This window comes from Bufo bufo, chromosome 5 (genome assembly GCF_905171765.1).
Source record: "Bufo bufo chromosome 5, aBufBuf1.1, whole genome shotgun sequence".
Lineage (NCBI taxonomy): Eukaryota > Metazoa > Chordata > Amphibia > Anura > Bufonidae > Bufo > Bufo bufo.
This window is the reverse complement of record NC_053393.1, coordinates 112,393,191-112,414,694: the sequence shown is the minus strand read 5'-3', so window position 1 is coordinate 112,414,694 and position 21,504 is coordinate 112,393,191. Positions and strand designations below refer to the sequence as shown.

General features: G+C 47.9%; 1 protein-coding gene across 1 annotated transcript in view; it reads left to right on the top strand.

Moving 5' to 3' along the window:
- CPA6 (carboxypeptidase A6) overlaps window positions 1-21,504 on the top strand; it is a 241,128-nt gene that overhangs the window by 152,622 nt on the left and 67,002 nt on the right. The gene's annotated exons all lie outside the window — the stretch shown is intronic.

Genomic DNA, 21,504 nt, shown 5'->3' with positions numbered 1-21,504 from the left:
TACGAGAAAGAGGGTGGTGGAGCTCCTGCTTGAGATGGGTTTCAGGGTGGCTGACATCTTCGCCCTGATACATCCCTATGGTTCCAGGGAGTTTGACATCAGCTTTGCCCGGCTGGAGGGCCTAGAGCTTTTCTGGTCCGGGTATGAGCTGGTGAAGAACTTACCGGATTGGAAGGGTTTTTTCGCTCAGGCGATAACCCGGCAGAACAACATCAAGAAAGTGACCGTTTTGACCCGTAATGAATCGCTTTCTTGCGTTGATATTCTTACGTGGCTAAGTAGGTATGGGGACGTCCAGGGTGTACCATCGAAAAACCTGGACGAATTTGGCATTTGGTCGGGAGCCTGGACTTTCAATGTGAAGTTGAAATGTCTAGGAAGCACGGTTTCCCACATTCCATCCTCTGCCTTCATCGGCCGGGATAGGATTCTCGTTTTCTACAGGGGGCAGCCTAAGCTCTGTCACAAGTGCGGCAGCCCTTCACACTTCAGCGCCAGCTGCCAAGTGCAGAAGTGCGCGTTGTGTGGGGGGACAGGTCACCTTGCCGCATCTTGTGTGGAGATTAGGTGCAACTTGTGTGGTGTGCTCGGACACCCATTTAGTCGCTGTCCCCTCTCAGAGGTCAATGCGGCCCGAGCTCACGCAGGAGTGGGCCGGGAGGTCTCTTCGGCTGAGGCGGGTGCTGGCGGAGACAGTCGAGTTAAGGGGTCAGTGAAGACCAAGAGCGGTCCGTCCCGGCAGAGGCGGAGGGAGAGGCGCCAGGCGGAGAGGGAACAGATGGAGCCCCACCAAAATGGGGTGATGTCTGCCCCTCCCCAAGTGGCGGGCTCCCGTAGTTCGGAGACCCTAGGGGACAGGGAGCTAAGTGCGGAGATCAGGAGACTAGACCGGGCCGATGAGACCCAGTCTTCACACTACGAAAGTGCAGAGGGTAGTGAGACTGGGTCTAATATCAATAGACGGAAACGGCTCTCAAAAAAAAAAGAGCCCGACCAAAGTAGCCAGGGAAGGCGTAACTGGCTCCCCTCTTGAGCTCTCCAACCGGTATCTCACTTTGGATGAGACCTCCGCCTCCTCTTCATCCGGGGAGGAGGTAAGAAGTGGGGTACCGGGGGCGAAGGTGGGAGGGCTTCCAGGAGGCCCCGTGCCCCTCTCTGGTGTGGATGTAAGGTCCCCAGAAGAGGAGGCAAATCTGATTCCTGGAACTGAGAAAGACAGGGGCGGTACGCAAGAGGGAGCGGTGGTGACAGATGGAATGGACACCACCGTCTCTCTCAAAAGAGGACGCGCCGCCTTAGAGGATAGCCCCGGGAGGGGTAAGAGGGTCGGGAAGGAAGGAGGACATTCAGCTTAAACACCAAGTATGGCAGTACCCACTCAGCTGACACTGGCGACCATTAATGTCGCCAGCGTTAAATCTGATGCGGCTCGCTACACAGCCTTTGATTTTTTCAGCCGAGTTGAAGCTGATGTTTTATTTTTGCAGGAGACCAGACTGTCAAACTTGGCAGAAGTCCACAAGGCGAAGAGAGAGTGGAGATCTGGGCCCTCCTTCTGGTCTCTTGCGGCTGAGTCCTATAGCGGAGTGGCGGTTCTTTTCACCGTACCGGTAGAATGCCGACGGGTGGTTGAGCTGGAAATGGGGAGGTGTTTGATCTTGGATATCTTCATGAAGGGACAGGAACTGCGCCTGATCAATATCTATGGGCCCCAGTCCAGGTGGGACAGGAAATGTCTCTTTATGAGGATCAAGCCTTTCCTTTTTACAAGCTGGCAAGTGGTCTTTGGTGGGGACTTTAACACCATCATAAGGTCCCAAGATAGGGGAGGCACCAGAAACCCGCTGGCTTATGATAGTATAGCTTTAAATAGCATAGCTAGTGAGGCTCGTCTGGTGGATGTCCACATTAGGCACACCCCAGACCACAGGGGTTTCACTTTCTATAGAGGAGATAGGATTAGGTCTAGAATAGACAGGTTTTTTTTGAAGGAGGAGGCTACTTTCTCGCCCTTAAGGGTTGTGGAGGTAGAATTCTCTGACCACTGTCTGATTATAAAAAGTATAAATTAGAGAGGGCTCACCTGCTAGTCAACGATGGAGTGGGTGCTCCTACAAAAGGATTCACCCAATCCACTAAAATTTTAAACAAGAAATATACAATAGTAGGGCACACCAACACCTGGGCTACACACGGAGAGTTTTAATATAACAATATATTTATTATGACATATAAAGCTATCTATTCCGACATGTTAAAATACATAGCTAAAATACATAAAATACATAAATACAATATATAAACGAAAAAATAAAAAATAATAAAAATTCTCTATATTGACCAATGTGTCAGAGTCTATTGCATAAATATACTCTCTCCAAACGAATTTCCAAACTAATACTTGGAATAATAGTTTATGGCTGGTAAGGTGCTTCACATAATCGACGCAGTAGATTAATACTGCAAAGTCACTATAGTGGAAAAAACGCTGCCTATTTGTAAAGATAAACCGCAATTGTTATACTCACTGTTTGCGGCTAAAGTATTTGCCGGTTTAATTATAGCACTGGTGGCGTCCCACGAGTGGTAATGATCTTTATAGGTTGCGGTGTAATAGGAATTTCCACCGGGTGTTATGTGAATACTGATTCCGGGATCCTCGGTGGTATATAAATCTGTGCTGTCCTAGAGGTCGCTTAGTGGTATCCTTTTGCTGCGCTATTTGGGTGTATCACGCAGGCTGTGTAATTACCAAGTGCGTATCTCATAGACAGCCGACAGATATCCAGCTTTCCTTCAAAAAGATAGATTCTCACCGATCCCTTTTCTTTTCCTTTTGATTCCTTTTCTTTAAGAGCTTTAAATCTTCTGATTCTGTGCCTTATTTCATGGGATTTACCATACGCGTTTCAGAGTATACTACGACTCCTTCTTCAGTGGCTCACTGAAGAAGGAGTCGTAGTATACTCTGAAACGCGTATGGTAAATCCCATGAAATAAGGCACAGAATCAGAAGATTTAAAGCTCTTAAAGAAAAGGAATCAAAAGGAAAAGAAAAGGGATCGGTGAGAATCTATCTTTTTGAAGGAAAGCTGGATATCTGTCGGCTGTCTATGAGATACGCACTTGGTAATTACACAGCCTGCGTGATACACCCAAATAGCGCAGCAAAAGGATACCACTAAGCGACCTCTAGGACAGCACAGATTTATATACCACCGAGGATCCCGGATTCAGTATTCACATAACACCCGGTGGAAATTCCTATTACACCGCAACCTATAAAGATCATTACCACTCGTGGGACGCCACCAGTGCTATAATTAAACCCGCAAATACTTTAGCCGCAAACAGTGAGTATAACAATTGCGGTTTATCTTTACAAATAGGCAGCGTTTTTTCCACTATAGTGACTTTGCAGTATTAATCTACTGCGTCGAGTATGTGAAGCACCTTACCAGCCATAAACAATTATTCCAAGTATTAGTTTGGAAATTCGTTTGGAGAGAGTATATTTATGCAATAGACTCTGACACATTGGTCAATATAGAGAATTTTTATTATTTTTTATTTTTTCGTTTATATATTGTATTTATGTATTTTATGTATTTTAGCTATGTATTTTAACATGTCGGAATAGATAGCTTTATATGTCATAATAAATATATCGTTATATCAAAACTCTCCGTGTGTAGCCCAGGTGTTGGTGTGCCCTACTATTGTATATTTCACTGTCTGATTATGTTCTCTCTGAATATTTCAGAATCCCCCCAAATGGGAAGAGGTTACTGGAAGCTGAATGCGGGAGTCCTGGAGGAAGCAGAGGTAAGACAATCCTTTGAGGACTTTCTTCAGAGTCAGGTAGCTTTGCTGGATCTCTGTGACACTAAGTCAGAGTGGTGGGAGGTATTCAAAGACCGGGCCACAAAGTTGTTCCGCCAGCTCTCGAGCCTCAGGTCCCTCGACAGGTACCGTCTGTATCAGGGTCTGAGGAGGAAACTCGAAGATCTGGTCTCGACTGGAGGTAGCCGCGAGGATATCTCCAGGGTGAAATCTTTGCTCAAGAGGTGCCAGTATGATAGGCACACATCTTTAGTTTTTGAGAGGGACTTCGGGAAGTACCGCTCGCCCGACCCCTACAGAAACTGTAAGATGTCGGTGAAGAGTAAGTTAATAACAGGACTGGTTGATAGTACGGGATCTCTGAACAGGTCCAGATCAGGGATCCTGGAAGTCGTCAGATCCTTTTACTCGTGCCTCTTGGGAAAGGGGGATCTGGATCGGGACAAGATGTCGGCTTTCCTGGCTGAAATCACCCCTGAGTCAGAAGCTCACCTCTCTTTTGACGTTTTGGTAGAAGAGATCAGGAAGGAGGAAGTTATCCTGGCGGTGGAAGGGTTAGCTCTGAAGAAGTCGCCAGGCCCGGATGGCTTAACATCCGAGTTTTATAAGACCTTTAAGGACTCTTTATGTCCCCTCTTGACTGAGGTATTCAATGAGTGTCTATCCTCGGGCACTCTGCCTCGGTCAATGAGGAGGTCAGCCCTGATCCTTCTATCAAAGGGTAAAGATCCGAGCCGTATTGAGAACTGGCGTCCCATAGCACTTCTCAATACGGACAGAAAGATTCTGGCCAAGATACTGTTTAACAGGCTGGTGAAATTTGCGCCTCAACTCCTTTCGGTGGCTCAGCATTGCTCGGTTCCAGGCCGCAGCACTTTTAGTGCTGTACTCGGTGTCCGAGAGGCAGTGGAACAGAGTAGAGCAGGCCACCAGAGGGGGTACATGCTGTCCTTAGATCAAGCAAAGGCGTTTGATCGGGTGAACCACGAGTACCTCTGGTCGGTCCTTTTGAAGTATGGCCTGCCGGGGGGGGTTTGTCGATTGGTTAAAGATCTTGTATGCGGGGGCGGAGAGTTTCCCGCTTGTGAACGGTTGGTCTGGCTGCCCTTTTGAGGTTGGGTCCGGCGTTCGCCAGGGTTGTCCTTTGAGCCCGCTTTTATACGTGTTCGCGATTGATCCCTTTCTTAAGAGGGTCAGTCGTGGACCGTTGGCGGGAGTCGGGATGGATCCGGCGGCGCCGGAAGCCACTCTGAGGACAGTAGCGTACGCCGACGATGTCACCATTTTCGTGTCCTCGAAAGGGGAGGCGGAATACGTGATGTCTGAGGTGGACCGCTACTCGGAGGCATCCGGGTCCATGATTAACCGGGATAAGTGTGAGAGTCTCTGGCTGGGAGGGGGTGATCCAGCTTTTGATCTCCCGGACACCCTCCCAGGGCCCCAGTCGTCAGCCAAAGTCCTAGGCATCCATTTCGGTCATGGGGATTATCCCACTCAAAATTGGGACGACAGGCTTAAGATCGCCGCTCAGAAGGTCGACCAGTGGAAGGGCTGGTCTTTGACCCTCAGGGAAAGGGTGCACCTGATCAAGGCTTTCCTGCTCCCTCTGCTTATCTATTTGGGCAGTGTGTGTATCTTGCCAGAGCCTCTCTGGACTCGGGTTTACAGTCTGTTCTTCCAGCTCTTATGGGGGAATAGACTGAACCTGATCAAGAGGGAGGTGACTTACCGCACGAGGAGATTAGGGGGGTTATCTATGGTCAACCCCGTGGTGTTTCTTGTAAACACATTTGTTAAAGTAAATCTGGCGAACCTCTGGATGGAGAGGGCTTCTCCGTGGGTAGTCTCCTGCCGGGGGTGGTTTCGGCCTTTCTTCCAGGAATGGGAGACAGGAGGGCAAGTGAAGGACTTGCGTACGCCTCACGGATATCTTCCGGCTTACGTCACCCCGATTCTGAAGGTAATCCGCCGGTGGGGTTTGGAGGTAGGGGAAATCAGGACTCTGTCAAGAAGGTCCCTTGACGAGAGGGTCTTGTTGTCCCACTTCCAGAAGCCCCTGGCCCTCAAGGATTGCCCAAGCCGGGATCTAGACAAGGGGTTACAGTTGCTTAATTCTGCAAGGATCCCCTTGAAGTTTTGGGACTTGGCTTGGCGCTGCTTTCACGGGAGGCTGTATGTAAGGGACAATCTGAAGTACAGGAACTCTGATGAAAGGGGTTGTCCCCGGGAGGAGTGCGGCTCCATACTGGAAAGTATGGAGCACTTCCTGCTCCAGTGTCCCTTTAATACAGAGGTGTACAAACGGGTGGGAGCTTCCATTGGCTGGCCTAGGCTAGCCAGCCTCTCCTATGCGGAGTGGGCCTATGGAGTGCTCAGAGACCTGGGCAGAAGGGACCTGTGCACATGTTTTTTAGTTAGCATAGTGGTTAGGTACTACACGTGGAACGCACGGTGTTTAGTTTCAACAAGGCAGAAAATCATCCCAGTGGATGAGGTGTGTAGGAACATTCTGGGAGACCTGGTGAAGGTACGTTCTCTCGAGTACGAAAGACTGGGTACCAGCAGGGCCTCTCTCCTCTGGAGAGGTTTTGCTTTTAGTGTACCATAGCCTAGTAGTACTCTTCCTGGTGGTGGGCTGATACTCTCACCCTAGATTTTTGTTTTGGATAAAGTGTATGATTTTTGAAAGGCTTGCAAAGGCTGAACTTGGTCCTTCGGGAGTGGTTATGTGTGGTTATAGTAATGTTTATTGTATGGTATATTGTATATATTGTGTATATTATGTTGAAGGATAGGGTAAGCGGGGGTTAGTTAGTTAGGTTGGGTGGGTTAGGGTGAGGGGGGGGGACACTTACAAAGTGTGGGGAGGCCTACATCCAGTCCTGGACTACGCGGACATGGGAGGACATGGGGCGAGGGCTGGATGTGGGTGGTGGAGGTAGGGCTGGCCTCGGACTATGCGGACATGCAGAGGACATGAGGCGGAGGTCAGTCCTGGGGGTTTTAGTTTTAGTTTAGGATAGGGAATGGCTAGGGACAGGTTAGGTTAGGGTAAGTTTGTAGTTTGTAGTGTTGTTTATATATATATAAAAAAAATAATAATAATAACAATAAAAAAAAAAAATTAAAAAAAAAATTTTTTTTTTTGCTTAGGGGCAAGTTGCCTGGAGTTGAGTTATGGCGAAGTAGCCATATTTTCGTTTGAGTTTATTTTATTCTGTGTTTTATTTCAATTTCTTTGGGTTAGGTTATTTCGGCCGAACCGGCTGGGTAAGTTTTATTTATTTTAGGTTATTTATTGTAGGTTATTTATTGTAGATTGTAGGTTTGTAGTTTTATGTGTAGGTATGAATGTGTGTGTGAATGTGGCTGGGGCAGCTGGAATGCTGTCTATGTTTAAGTTTTGTATGTCTGTACTTGTAATTATTTATGTAACGTTTTGTAATTTTATAATAAAAAAGAGTTCCCATAGCAGAGAATCAGGCTTCATGTCACCCACCACTGGAACAGGCCACTGTCAGATATTTAGGCCCCGACAGCGAGACAGAGGAGAGAGGTCCCATAGCAGAGAATCAGGCTTCATGTCACCCACCATTGGAACAGGCCAGTTTACGATATTTAGGCCCCTGGCACCCAGACGGAGGAGAGGTTCATTCAACTTTGGGTTGCCCCGCAATATAATGGTATAATTAAAAAAAGAGGATTGAATGAGGAAGTGCCTTGGAGTACAATAATATATGGTTAAGGGGAGGTAGTTATAAATGTCTAATCTGCACAAGGGATGGACAGGTCCTGTGGGATCCATGCCTGGTTCATTTTTATGAACGTCAGCTTGTCCACATTGGCTGTGGACAGGTGGCTGCGTTTGTCTGTAATGACGCCCCCTGCTGTGCTGAATACACGTTCAGACAAAACGCTGGCCGCCGGGCAGGCCAGCACCTCCAAGGCATAAAAGGCTAGCTCTGGCCACGTGGACAATTTGGAGACCCAGAAGTTGAATGGGGCCGAACCATCAGTCAGTACGTGGAGGGGTGTGCACACGTACTGTTCCACCATGTTAGTGAAATGCTGCCTCTTGCTAACATGTTCCGGATCAGGTGGTGGTTCAAATAGCTGTGGCGTGGTGACAAAACTTTTCCACATCTCTGCCATGCTAACCCTGCCCTCAGAGGAGCTGGCCATGACACAACTGCGTTGGCGACCTCTTGCTCCTCCTCTGCCTTCGCCTTGGGCTTCCACTTGTTCCCCTGTGACATTTGGGAATGCTCTCAGTAGCGCGTCTACCAACGTGCGCTTGTACTCGAACATCTTGCTATCACGATCCAGTGCAGGAAGTAAGGTGGGCACATTGTCTTTGTACCGGGGATCCAGCAGGGTGGCAACCCAGTAGTCCGTACACGTTAAAATGTGGGCAACTCTGCTGTCGTTGCGCAGGCACTGCAGCATGTAGTCGCTCATGCGTGCCAGGCTGCCCAGAGGTAAGGACAAGCTGTCCTCTGTGGGAAGTGTATCGTCATCGTCCTCCGTTTCCCCCCAGCCACGCACCAGTGATGGGCCCGAGCTGCGTTGGGTGCCACCCCGCTGTGAACATGCTTCATCCTCATCCTCCTCCACCTCCTCCTCCTCATCCTCGTCCTCCTCTAGTGGGCCCTGTCTGGCCACATTTGTACCTGGTCTCTGCTGTTGCAAAAAACCTCCCTCTGAGACACTTCTAAGAGACTGGCCTGAAAGTGCTAAAAATGACCCCTCCTCCTCCTGGGCCACCTCCTCTTCCATCATCACCCTAAGTGTATTCTCAAGGAGACATAGAAGTGGTATTGTAACGCTGATAACGGCGTCATCGCCATTGGCCATGTTGGTGGAGTACTCGAAACAGCGCAACAGGGCACACAGGTCTCGCATGGAGGCCCAGTCATTGGTGGTGAAGTGGTGCTGTTCCGCAGTGCGACTCACCCGTGCATGCTGCAGCTGAAACTCCACTATGGCCTGCTGCTGCTCACACAGTCTGTCCAGCATGTGCAAGGTGGAGTTCCACCTGGTGGGCACGTCGCATATGAGGCGGTGAGCGGGAAGGCCGAAGTTACAGTGTAGCGCAGACAGGCGAGCAGCGGCAGGATGTGAACGCCGGAAGCGCGCACAGACGACCCGCACTTTATGCAGCAGCTCTGACATGTCGGGGTAGTTGTGAATGAACTTCTGCTCCACCAAATTCAGCACATGCGCCAGACAAGGGATGTGGGTCAAACCGGCTAGTCCCAGAGCTGTGAAGAGATTTCGCCCATTATCGCACACCACCAGGCAGGGCTTGAGGCTCACCGGCAGCAACCACTCGTCGGTCTGTTGTTCAATACCTCGCCACAACTCCTGCGCGGTGTGGGGCCTATCCCCCAAACATATGAGTTTCAGAATGGCCTGCTGACGTTTACCCCGGGCTGTGCTGAAGTTGGTGGTGAAGGTGTGTGGCTGACTGGATGAGCAGGTGGAAGAAGAGGAGGAGGAAGCCGAATAGGAGGAGGAGGCAACAGGAGGCAAAGAATGTTGCCCTGCGATCCTTGGCGGCGGAAGGACATGCGCCAAAGAGCTCTCCGCCTGGGGCCCAGCCGCCACTACATTTACCCAGTGTGCAGTTAGGGAGATATAGCGTCCCTGGCCGTGCTTACTGGTCCACGTATCTGTGGTTAGGTGGACCTTGCCACAGATGGCGTTGCGCAGTGCACACTTGATTTTATCAGATACTTGGTTGTGGAGGGAAGGCACGGCTCTCTTGGAGAAGTAGTGGTGGCTGGGAACAACATACTGTGGGACAGCAAGCGACATGAGCTGTTTGAAGCTGTCTGTGTCCACCAGCCTGAATGACAGCATTTCATAGGCCAGTAGTTTAGAAATGCTGGCATTCAGGGCCAGGGATCGAAGGGTGGCTAGGTGGGAATTTACGCTTTCTCTCAAATGTTTGTGAGATGGAGAGCTGAACGCTGCCGTGTGACATGGTGGAGATGCTTGGTGACGGAGGTGGTAGTGTTGGTGGTACATCCTCTGTTTGCTGGGCGGCAGGTGCCAACGTTCCTCCAGAGGCGGAGGAAGAGGCCGAGGCAGCAGCAGAAGAGGTAGCAGGGGGAGCCTGAGTGAGTTCCTTGTTTTTAAGGTGTTTACTCCACTGCAGTTCATGCTTTGCATGCAGATGCCTGGTCATGCAGGTTGTGCTAAGGTTCAGAACGTTAATGCCTCGCTTCAGACTCTGATGGCACAGTGTGCAAACCACTCGAGTCTTGTCGTCAGCTCATTGTTTAAAGAACTGCCACGCCAGGGAACTCCTTGAAGCTGCCTTTGGGGTGCTTGGTCCCAGGTGGCGGTGGCCAGTAGCAGGCGAACTCTCTTGGCGGCAGGTGTTCTGCTTTTGCCCACTGCTCCCTCTTTTGCTACGCTGTTGGCTCGGTCTCACCACTGCCTCTTCCTCTGAACTCTGAAAGTCAGTGGCACAACCTTCATTCCATGTGGGGTCTAGGACCTCATCGTCCCCTGCATCGTCTTCCACCCAGTCTTCCTCCCTGACCTCCTGTTCAGTCTGCACACTGCAGAAAGACGCAGCAGTTGGCACCTGTGTTTCATCATCATCAGAGACGTGCTGAGGTGGTATTCCCATGTCCTCATCATCAGGAAACATAAGTGGTTGTGCGTCAGTGCATTCTATGTCTTCCACCGCTGGGGAAGGGCTAGGTGGATGCCCTTGGGAAACCCTGCCAGCAGAGTCTTCAAACAGCATAAGAGACTGCTGCATAACTTGAGGCTCAGACAGTTTCCCTGATATGCATGGGGGTGATGTGACAGACTGATGGGCTTGGTTTTCATGCGCCATCTGTGCGCTTTCTGCAGAAGACTGGGTGGGAGATAATGTGAACGTGCTGGATCCACTGTCGGCCACCCAATTGACTAATGCCTGTACCTGCTCAGGCCTTACCATCCTTAGAACGGCATTGGGCCCCACCAAATATCGCTGTAAATTCTGACGGCTACTGGGACCTGAGGTAGTTGGTTCACTAGGACGTATGGCTGTGGCAGAACGGCCACGTCCTCTCCCAGCACCAGAGGGTCCACTAACAACACCACGACCATGTCCGCGTCCCTTACTAGATGTTTTCCTTATTGTTACCGTTCACCACAATAAGAAAAAAATTATTTGGCCCAATGTGTTGAATTCAAATTCAGGCCTTTTTTTTACAGGCACCTAACACTATCTGGCTATCTATTTATGTACCCTATTACACTAATACAGGCACAGCAGTAACCACAGATTTAGTTGAATTAAAATTGTAGGCCTAGTATTTAGGCCCTGGATGAAAGGTATCCTTTTATGGACAGAATTACACTTGGAGATGCACGGTAGCGTGTGAAGTTACCCTATCAGCACTTGAATTTTCACCTTGAATGTAATATACCCTTTTACGGACAGAAATACACTATGTGAGATGCACAATAGTGCGTGCAAATTTAAAGGCTTATGCTTTCAGCAATTGTAATTTAACAGTTTGTGTAATATACCCTTTTACAGACAGATTTAAACTTGGCCTGCAACAGCAGAAACCACTGATTTAGGGTATTGCTATTTTGGGAATTGAATTTCAACCCAGAACAAAAACTATGCTTTGACGGACACTAAAAAACTTGTCCAGCCACAGCTGGAACACCAGATTTAGGGTATTGCTATTTTGGCAATTGAATTTCACCCCAGAAAAAATATATATCCTTTGCCAGACAGCAGACAGTATTACACTTGGCTAGCCACAGCTGGAACACCAGACTTAGGGGATTGCTATTTTTGCAAGTGAATTTCACCCCTCAATAAAATATAGAAAATTCTATCCTGAGTTTCTAGGGGTGACAATAAGCACAGCCAAGCCCCTGATGTAGGATATAGCAAAAAAATAAATAACTACTATTGATGGTTAAATGGACTTGGTGGCAGCTTGTGCTGGCGCACCACAAGACACAAAATGGCCGCCGATCACCCCAGAAAAAAGTGACAGAAAAACGCTCTGGGCAGCCTAAAAACAGTGAGCAATTAACTAGCAGAAGTTGAATGATTCACAGCTGTAGATCGATCACTTCATTAAGTGTTTTTGCTGAGATTATCACTGCCTAATCTCGCCCTAACAGCAGCTGCATCCTCTACCTACACTGATCAGAGCAGAGTGACGTGCGGCGCTACGTGACTCCAGCTTAAATAGAGGCTGGGTCACATGCTGCACTGGCCAATCACAGCCATGCCAATAGTAGGCATGACTGTGATGGCCTCTTGGGGCAAGTAGTATGACGCTTGTTGATTGGCTGCTTTGCAGCCTTTCAAAAAGCGCCAAGAAAGCGCCGAACACCGAACCGAACTATACAGTTCGGGTTCGCTCATCCCTATTTTTGAGGGATCCGTCTTGGCTATGTTAAAGATAATACAACCGGATCCGTTTATAACGGATGCAGATGCTTGTATTATCAGTAGCAGAAGCGTTTTTGCTGAACCCTGCCGGATCCATCTAGTGTGAAAGTAGCCTAACACTAGCCTACAATTGTGAGAATTACCACCTGCTGGTGCCTGAGTTTGTGTAATATGATCCATTCAATAAAGCCAGAATATGGGGACCAGTAAGAACAATTCACTTTGTCAATGTAGGATATAACTGACCTGTTACCATTTACAGGATAAATGGTAGGCAAATGAAGAATGCTAGTCACCAGAAAACTACACTGAAGAAAAATATAAACGCAACACTTTAAGTTTTGCTCCCATTTTGCATGAGCTGAACTCAAAGATCTGAAACATTTTCTACATACTCAAACGACCCATTACTCTCAAATATTGCACACAAATCTGTCTAAATCTGTGTTAGTGGGCACTTCTCCTTTGCCGAGATAATCCATCCCACCTCACAGGTGTGGCATATCAAGGTGCTGATTAGACAGCATGAATATTGCACAGGTGTGCCATTGGCTGAATGGCGTGTTCCGCGGCCGAGAGCGGTCCAGAGTAACCCAGCCGGGATTCCTGCTGACAGCAGGAGCGCACCGCGTCATTGGTTGCTATGACGCCGTGCGCTTCATGCAGCCGCTGCTGTACAGTAATACACTCGTATAATCTATACGAGTGTATTACTATACAGCAGCGGCTGCATGAAGCGCACGGCATCATAGCAACCAATGACGCCGTGCGCTCCTGCTGTCAGCAGGAATCCCGGCCGGGTTACCACGGACCGCTCTCGGCCGCGGAACACGGCCGTGTGCATGAGGCCTTAGACTGTCCAAATAAAAGGCCACTCTGAAATGTGCACAGTTTTGCCTTACTGTGGTGGGGGGGTCAGAAAACCAGTTAGTATATGGTGTGGCCACCATTTGCCTCACACAGTGCAACACATCTCCGTCGCATAGAGTTGATCAGGTTGTTGATTGTGGCCTGTGGAATGTTGGTCCACTCCTCTTCAATAGCTGTGCGAAGTTGCAGAATATTGGCAAGAACTGGAACACGCTGTCATATACGCCGATCCAGAGCATCCCAAACATTCTGCAACATGAGGTGATCGTCGTGGATGAATGGCACAACAATGGGCCTCAGGATCTCGTCACTGTATCTCTGTGCATTCAAAATGGCATCAATAAAATGCACCTGTGTTCGTTTGTCCATAACATACGCCTGCCCATACCATAACCCCACCGCTACCATGGGCCACTCGATCCACAACGTTGACGTCAGCAAACTGCTCACCCACATGATGCCACACACGCTGTCTGCCATCTGCCGTGAACAGTGAAAAACAGGACTCATCCGTGAACAGAACGCCTCTCCAACATGCCAGACGCCATAGAATGTGAGCATTTGCCCACTCAAGTTGGTTACGAAGACGAACTACAGTCAGGTCCAGACCCCGATGAGGACGACGAGCATGCAGATGAGCTTCCCTGAGACGGTTTCTGACAGTTTGTGCAGAAAATCTTTGGTTATGCAAACCAATTGTTGCTGCAGCTGTCCGGGTGGCTGGTCTCAGACGATCATGGAGGTGAACATGCTGGATGTGGAGGTCCTGGGCTGGTGTGGTTACATGTGGTCTGCGGTTGTGAGGCCGGTTGGATGTACTGCCACATTCTCTGAAATGCATTTGGAGACGGCTTATGGTAGAGAAATGAACATACTCTGGTAGACATTCCTGCAGTCAGCATGCCAATTGCACACTCCCTCAAACGTTGCGACATCTGTGGCGTTGTGCTGTGTGATCAAACTGCACATTTCAGAGTGGCCTGAACACCTGAACAATATTCATGCTGTCTAATCAGCACCTTGATATGCCACACCTGTGAGGTGGGATGGATTATCTCGGCAAAGGAGAAGTGCTCACTAAGGCTACTTTCACACTTGCGGCAGTGTGATCCGGCGGGCAGTTCCGTCGTCGGAACTGCCCGCCGGATCCGCCGCTGACTGAAAACATTTGTGAGACGGATCCGTCTCACAAATGCATTGCAAGGACGGATCCGTCTCTCCGCTTGTCATGCGGACCGACGGATCCGTCTTGTACATTTTTTCACATTTTTACCGATCTGCGCATGCGCATGCCGGAACGACGGAGCCGGCGTTCAGGCAAGTCTTCAGTTTTTTTCGCCGGAGAGAAAACCGTAGCATGCTGCGGTTTTCTCTTTTGCCTGATCAGTCAAAACGACTGAACTGAAGACATCCTGATGCAAACTGAACGGATTACTCTCCATTCAGAATGCATGGGGATAAAACTGATCAGTTCTTTTCCGGTATAGAGCCCCTGTGACGGAACTCTATGCCGGAAAAGAAAAACGCAAGTGTGAAAGTATCCTAATACAGATTTAGACAGATTTGTGAACAATATTGGAGAGTAATGGGTCTTTTGTGTATGTAGAAAATGTTTCAGATCTTTGAGTTCAGCTCATGCAAAATGGGATTAAAACCTAAAGTGTTGCATTTATATTTTTGTTCAGTGTAAATTGTTTAATGTATCCCTAGATTTTTGTTGGAAACAATTGTAGTGGCCCCACTGACTAAGCGTGGGCACTACACGAGGGTCAATTGGGGTGTGCGTGACTTCTCTTCACCAGGGACAGGAGTGTCATTTACAAATGTGCATATTCTATGTAAATTGTAAAGTATTGCTTTTTATATGTAATGTTTTTCCCTGTATTATGTACTATCAGGCCTAGTCTCGTTAGTTAGTCATCCTAGACCAGGGGTGGGCAATTATTTTTTCGATGGGGCCACATGAGAAACTGAAAATATTTTGGAGGGCCGGGCCAAAAGGCTAAACTCAATACTGCATAAAATCACCGCGTCCTGGCACAGGCGGGCGTGATGACATCATCATGCCTGCCTGCGCTGGGATTTCACTACCAAATAGACCTCAGGCCTGTAGCCTATGACAAGTCTTGTCGCCATCTGCAAATTTTAAGGCGCATTGGCGACCATTTTGGTCGCCATCTGGAGCGCTGTATTGCATCAGTGACATGAACACTCTCCACATAGAATGTTATATTACATCAGTGACATCACCGCTCTCCACATATAAGTGATATTTTACATCAGTGACATCACCGCTCTCCACATATAATGTTATATTACATCAGTGACATCACCGCTGTCCACATATAGGCGATATATTACATCAGTGACATCACCGCTCTCCACATATATGTGATGAGCGGTGATGTCACTGATGTAATGTATTACTTACCGGTATATGTGGACAGCAGTGATGTCACTGATGTAATATATTACTTATGTGTGGAGAGTGGTGATGTCACTGATGTAATATATCACTTATAAGTAATATATTACATCTGTGACATCACCGCTCTCCACATATAAGAGGCATATTACATCAGTGACGTCATCCCTTGGCGCTGGGGTGCGCAGCCAGGGCCGGCCTTAGGTGTTCAGGCGCCCTGTGTGAGCTAACCTTGTGGTAGTGTTACCTGCAGTCCTATGTAAAACCACAGATAACACTAGTGCTAAATAATGTAGTAGTGTTACCTGCAGTCCTATGTAAAACCACAGATAACACTAGTGTAGATCATGTGGAAGTGTTACCTTCGTCCTTAGTGTGCCTCCCTGTGTCTATCGCACAGACTCCATGCTGGCGCTGCCTCCTCTTCCATCTTCTTCCCCGCACAGAACGTTCTGAAGCAGCTGCGTCAAGACATAGGAACACTGTGGGCAAGGTGATACACACAGGGAGAGACATACACACAGGGACGGGGACACACACAAAGGGACAGACACACTCACACACACACAAAGGGACGGACACACACAAAGGGACAGACACACACGGACGGACACACACAGGGACGGGGACACACACACAAAGGGACAAACACACACACACAGGGATGGACACACACACACACACACACACAAAGGGACAAACACACACACACAGGGATAGACACACACACACAAAGGGACAGACACACACACAGGGACGGACACACACACACACACACACAAAGGGACAGACACACACACACAGGGACGGACACACACACACTGGCACACTCAACATCAGCAGCAAGTCCAACCCTTAATGACCCCCACAATCCCTGGGGGGGGGGGGGGGTGATGTAGTAGCAGGCAGGAAAGCACACACTGTCCCCCTGTCCTATATGAGCCCCCCCCACCCCCACCAAATACCTGTAAGTTCTGTTAGTTGCTTGGCTTTGGCTGTGGCTGCTGGCTGGGGCTCCGCCTCCTTCCTCTTTCTGCCTGTGCGGCAGCTGCATCACGCTCCAGCAGCCACTGGTCTGCTCTGTTAAAGAGACAGGCAGGCCAGGCAGCAGAGCGGAGCGCAGAGCGGCCGCGGGCCCCGCCCCCTCCTCACTCCGGACAGTGACTCCGTGCTGTTACAGGGCCGGCGGCGGCGGCGGCAACAAAAATGCCGGGGGCCGGATTAAAAGGTCCGCCGGGCCGTATACGGCCCGCGGGCCGTAGTTTGCCCAGGTCTGTCCTAGACGCTAGAGGGAGCTAGAGTAGCCCTGGTATAAGTATTCAGGCCCAGACAGCGAGTGGGAGTTCAAGGTCAGGAGTCTGCAGAGACAAGTCAGAAGGCACAAGCCAGAGCCTTCTCCTGACATGCAGCTGAACAGCCCAGGCTGTTAGTTGTAACCAGGGGGCTAGTAGAGGGATCCTAGCCTACCTGTGGATAAAGAGAGCCTAGGATTGCTCTGAAGACGCCCCAGTAGCAGGATAGCACCTCCTGGGAGAAAGCCAGCAGTCAGCCTCCAGTCAATTCAAGTCAGCACCAGGTCAGATAAGTACCCTGATGGACCGAGGTTATATAGAATACAGCAAGTGTGATCTTGGAGAAAGGAACGATTTACCAAGGATAAAAGCCAGCATTTAGGCATCCGGGCCTTGGCATCCAGCCAGCTAAAATAGCTGAAGGGGATAGAGCAGTGTTGCACTGTAAAGCAATCATTATTGTGTTCTTCCAAGTATCTTGCCTGTTTATTTCCTGCCGCCATCTGACGTCTACCTGTTTGCAAAGTATTGTCTGAGGAACTGCATTACAACCATTTATTAACTGAACTGTATGTATAAAGTTTACACCGTGAATTTCAAGTAAAAAGACATTTGGTTTATCTACTGATTCCTCCATTATTCCATCTGTCACTATACGGCGTGCCACCGTTCAATTGGCACTGGCGTCACGAACCTTAAAGGGACCTTGCCCCCAGGCACATAAAGCACCTGCAACATCCAGGGCACCTCATCCACCACCAGGCCTGGTCCCTAGATACAGAGTGTGCCCCAGAGGACTCTTGTGCCAGCCTCTCCTTCACTGCTGTATGCCTGCCCAGGGTTTCCCTACAAAACTGTGAGTAACCCTCGCTTGCCATTAACCGTGACCTCACAATTGCAATACCCTGCAGGTCTGGCGTACCGCACAATATCTGGATATATTGGCTGAATCTGACATATACAGAGATTTTTTTATGTTATTATACAGGTGCCTGACCTTTACTGAAGTCAGATTGCAAATTACAAAGACAGCATAGATAAAGTGCTCGGTATGTGGTCAATGCCGCCACTGTGATTATCTCAGAACATAACTAATGATCAGACTTGGAATATTAAAGCTGTAATCACCCCTGACTAAGTCATCATAAGCACAATGACTCGTTTCACAGTTTTAGGCATGTACTGATTGTAGTGTGCACAGATATATGAAATAGAGGAAGATATGTACTATACACATTGCCTATATAGCCATAAAGGCTTCATTTTCTACTGGACTGACAGGATAGAAAAAATTGCAGTTCTTCTTTGGTACCACAGTATGATTACAGAACCTTACATATTAACATTATTCAAAGGATGAATTCTTTAGGCCTCATTCACATCTCCCTCAAGCAGATCTGGCAGGATTCGACATTGCCAGATTTTCTAGTTCCCCTGCCGGATCCCATTGATTGTAATAAGGTCCGGTGGTGATCCGGCCGCTTTCTGGTATAAATGGCAGGTTTCGGCAGGATAAAAACATTATCATGCAATGTTTTTTTTCCTGCTGACAGCCGGCATTTGTACTGGATCAGGCAGCCAAATCTGCTTGACGGAGATGTGAACGAGGTATTACTTATCAGCAAATGTACAATGACAGCATCTCTGTCCAAAAGTAGAGTGCTTATTGGTAATACAGTGTAACAACTAGGGGTCACCTAGCTCTCCAGGATCGCCGTCTTCTCAGCTTAGACAGTTGGCACACCTCAAGAAGCCGCTCCAACACTGCAGATTTGGGTGCAAATTGGCCACAACAGCTTTATTATGTCTTTAAAGTGTACTTACAAAATTTAAACAAAGTCCTAGGTCGTCTGACCACTAACAACACAGTAGTTTCCCTCTCTATTGGGACCTGGGTCTACCACCCAGCTCCCCAAAACACAACTTTTTGCCTACCTCAGAAAGGGTCAGAGGGTCCTGGCTCTCATAGGCCTTGGCACAGCCTGTTTCTTCCCTAGACAGAGCCCTGATTGAGGAGCTCAGTCCACATTTACCTGAGCTCCTCGGCTGGCTGGTAATTATCTTCATTACCAGCCTAGCTGATGCACACAGAGAGAAAACCCTATTTTGTTCTCATACAGCTTCCTCTGGGTGAGATACACCATTTTAATGGCCCTCATATGGCACTCTGGTAGCTACACTGCCACAACAGATACACACTAACTATAGGTGGCCATACACATTAGACAGAAGTAGTCATCTGGTGACCCAGCACTCCGCGGACAATGAATAGACAATTTAGTCTATTAGGCTAATACATGTTCAGTGCCATCAGGTGAGGGCTGAACCATCATTCCAGAATAAACAATTTCTCATCCATAAATGATCTTGGTTTGAACTAAATATCATCAGTCTAACATTAGATAAAAATTTCAAGCTTGGCTGTCTACTTTTCAGGAGATGATCCCATCATCAGTAGATTAAAACAATCACTAATGAGTATTTGTTCCTTAAAGAGTTATTCTGGTTTCATGATATCTATGACCTTTTCTCAGAAAAGGCCATCAATATCAGATGTGTGGAGGTTCAACTCCCAGCACTTCTATCGATCAGCGGTTTGAAGGGTCTGCGGCGCTCCTGAGAGTGCTACACCCTCTTCAATGTTTACTTGCACACCATCCACATTTAACCAGCAGTGCAAGGTAATTACATCTTATAGGCCCATTCACTTTAATGATAGAGGAAATGCTATTTACCCTACACCGCCAGAATTAAACTGGAATAACACGTTAAGTTCATTCTCGCAACACAGTCAAGACTTGAGAAACTCCCACATGAGCAGAAACATAACGTACGGTATCTGTATTCAACAGTAAAACTTTTGGACAGAGATGCTGCCATAGTAAACTTTTTGCATGTCTTGTGCATCCCACTGCTTCCTCCCACAAATTACTGGATAAAAATACACCTAGGTAAGGTAAAGTCAAGGGCATTGACAGATAATTCACCCCATATGGAAAGTTGTATTCTCATGTCATTGAACTCAGCTGACATGAAGGGTTAAATATGCTTAATAGTAAAAGGAATGCAACAAAAGAAAATGTTCTGCACCAGGACACTTACAAATCCCTACATATACAAGTCAGATACAGCTGCTGAATGCTGCAAACTTCCTTCTATAGTGAGGACAGGAACTGTAACAGGGCCCCCTAGCTAACATGTGCTTTGGGTACCTCTGCACCCCTTATAGCTATCCCCTTGTGTACAATACTAGAGATGAGCGAATCGAAGTTAACAAATTTCAGGAAAAATTCGATTTGCACCGAATCCAAATTTTCTCACGCTTCGTGGTAACGAATTGCATTTTTTCCTAAAATGGCTGCTGCACGTGTTAGGACATGAAGAAAGGAACTCTGGGAACGAGGGATCACCCACAATGCCATGCATGAAGTCAATCAGCAGCCAGCCAGCCCTGTGATGTCACAGCCCTAAAAAATGGCCTCAGCCATCTTGGATTCAGCCATTTTCCAGTGTACTTAGTGCAGGGAGAGACGTCAGCAAGCGCTGGCGACAGTGGTAGAAAAGACTTTAACCCCTTAGGGATGCATGACGTACCGGTACGGCATGTTTCCTGAGTCCTTAAGGACCCATGACGTACCGGTACGTCATGGGTTTAAACCGCGATTGCGGCGCGGCGGGGGTTAATCGGAACAGGATGCCCGCTGAAATCATTCAGCGGGCATCCTGTCACAACGCCGGGGGGGGGGTCATGTGACCCCCCCGTATCGGCGATTGCCGCAAACCGCAGGTCAATTCAGACCTGCGGTTTGCAGCGCTTTCTGCAGTTTCTGATCCCCGCGGTCCCTAAAGGGTTAACGATGTTTGTAAAATCAGTTTTGAATACCTTGAGGGGTGTAGTTTCTAGAATGGGGTCATTTTTGGGTGGTTTCTATTATGTAAGCCTCACAAAGTGACTTCAGACCTGCACTAGTCCCTAAAAAGTGGGTTTTTGAAAATTTCAGAAAAATTTCGAGATTTGCTTCTCAACGTCTAAGCCTTGTAACATCCCCCAAAAATAAAATATAATTCCCAAATTAATCCAAACATGAAGTAGACATATGGGGAATGTAAAGTAATAACTATTTTTGTAGGTATTCTCTGTATTATAGAAGTAGAGAAATTGAAACTTGGAAATTTGCAATTTTTGACAAATTTTTGGTAAATTTGGTATTTTTTTTATAAATAAAAATGATTTTTTTTTACTTCATTTTACCAGTGTCATGAAGTACAATATGTGACGAAAAAATAATCTCAGAATGGCCTGGATAAGTCAAAGCGTTTTAAAGTTATCAGCACTTAAAGTGACACTGGTCAGATTTGCAAAAAATGGCCAAGTCCTTAAGGTGAAATAGGGCTGTGTCCTTAAGGGGTTAAAACTTTTATTTTGCTGTATAGAAGTTCAGGAAAAGGATAGGGAGGAATCATTCCACAGTATTGAAGCAGAACAGGGTTCAGTATGGGAGTTTACAGCCTGGGTAATAGGAACAATCCTATTATACCTTGCTGCACTGACTGGGGATCCAAATTGCCACTATACAGCTCTGTAATTCCAGCAAACCGTTCTTGTTATTGGGGTGCAAGTGCTGTTTAATACAGCCATTAACAGGGTT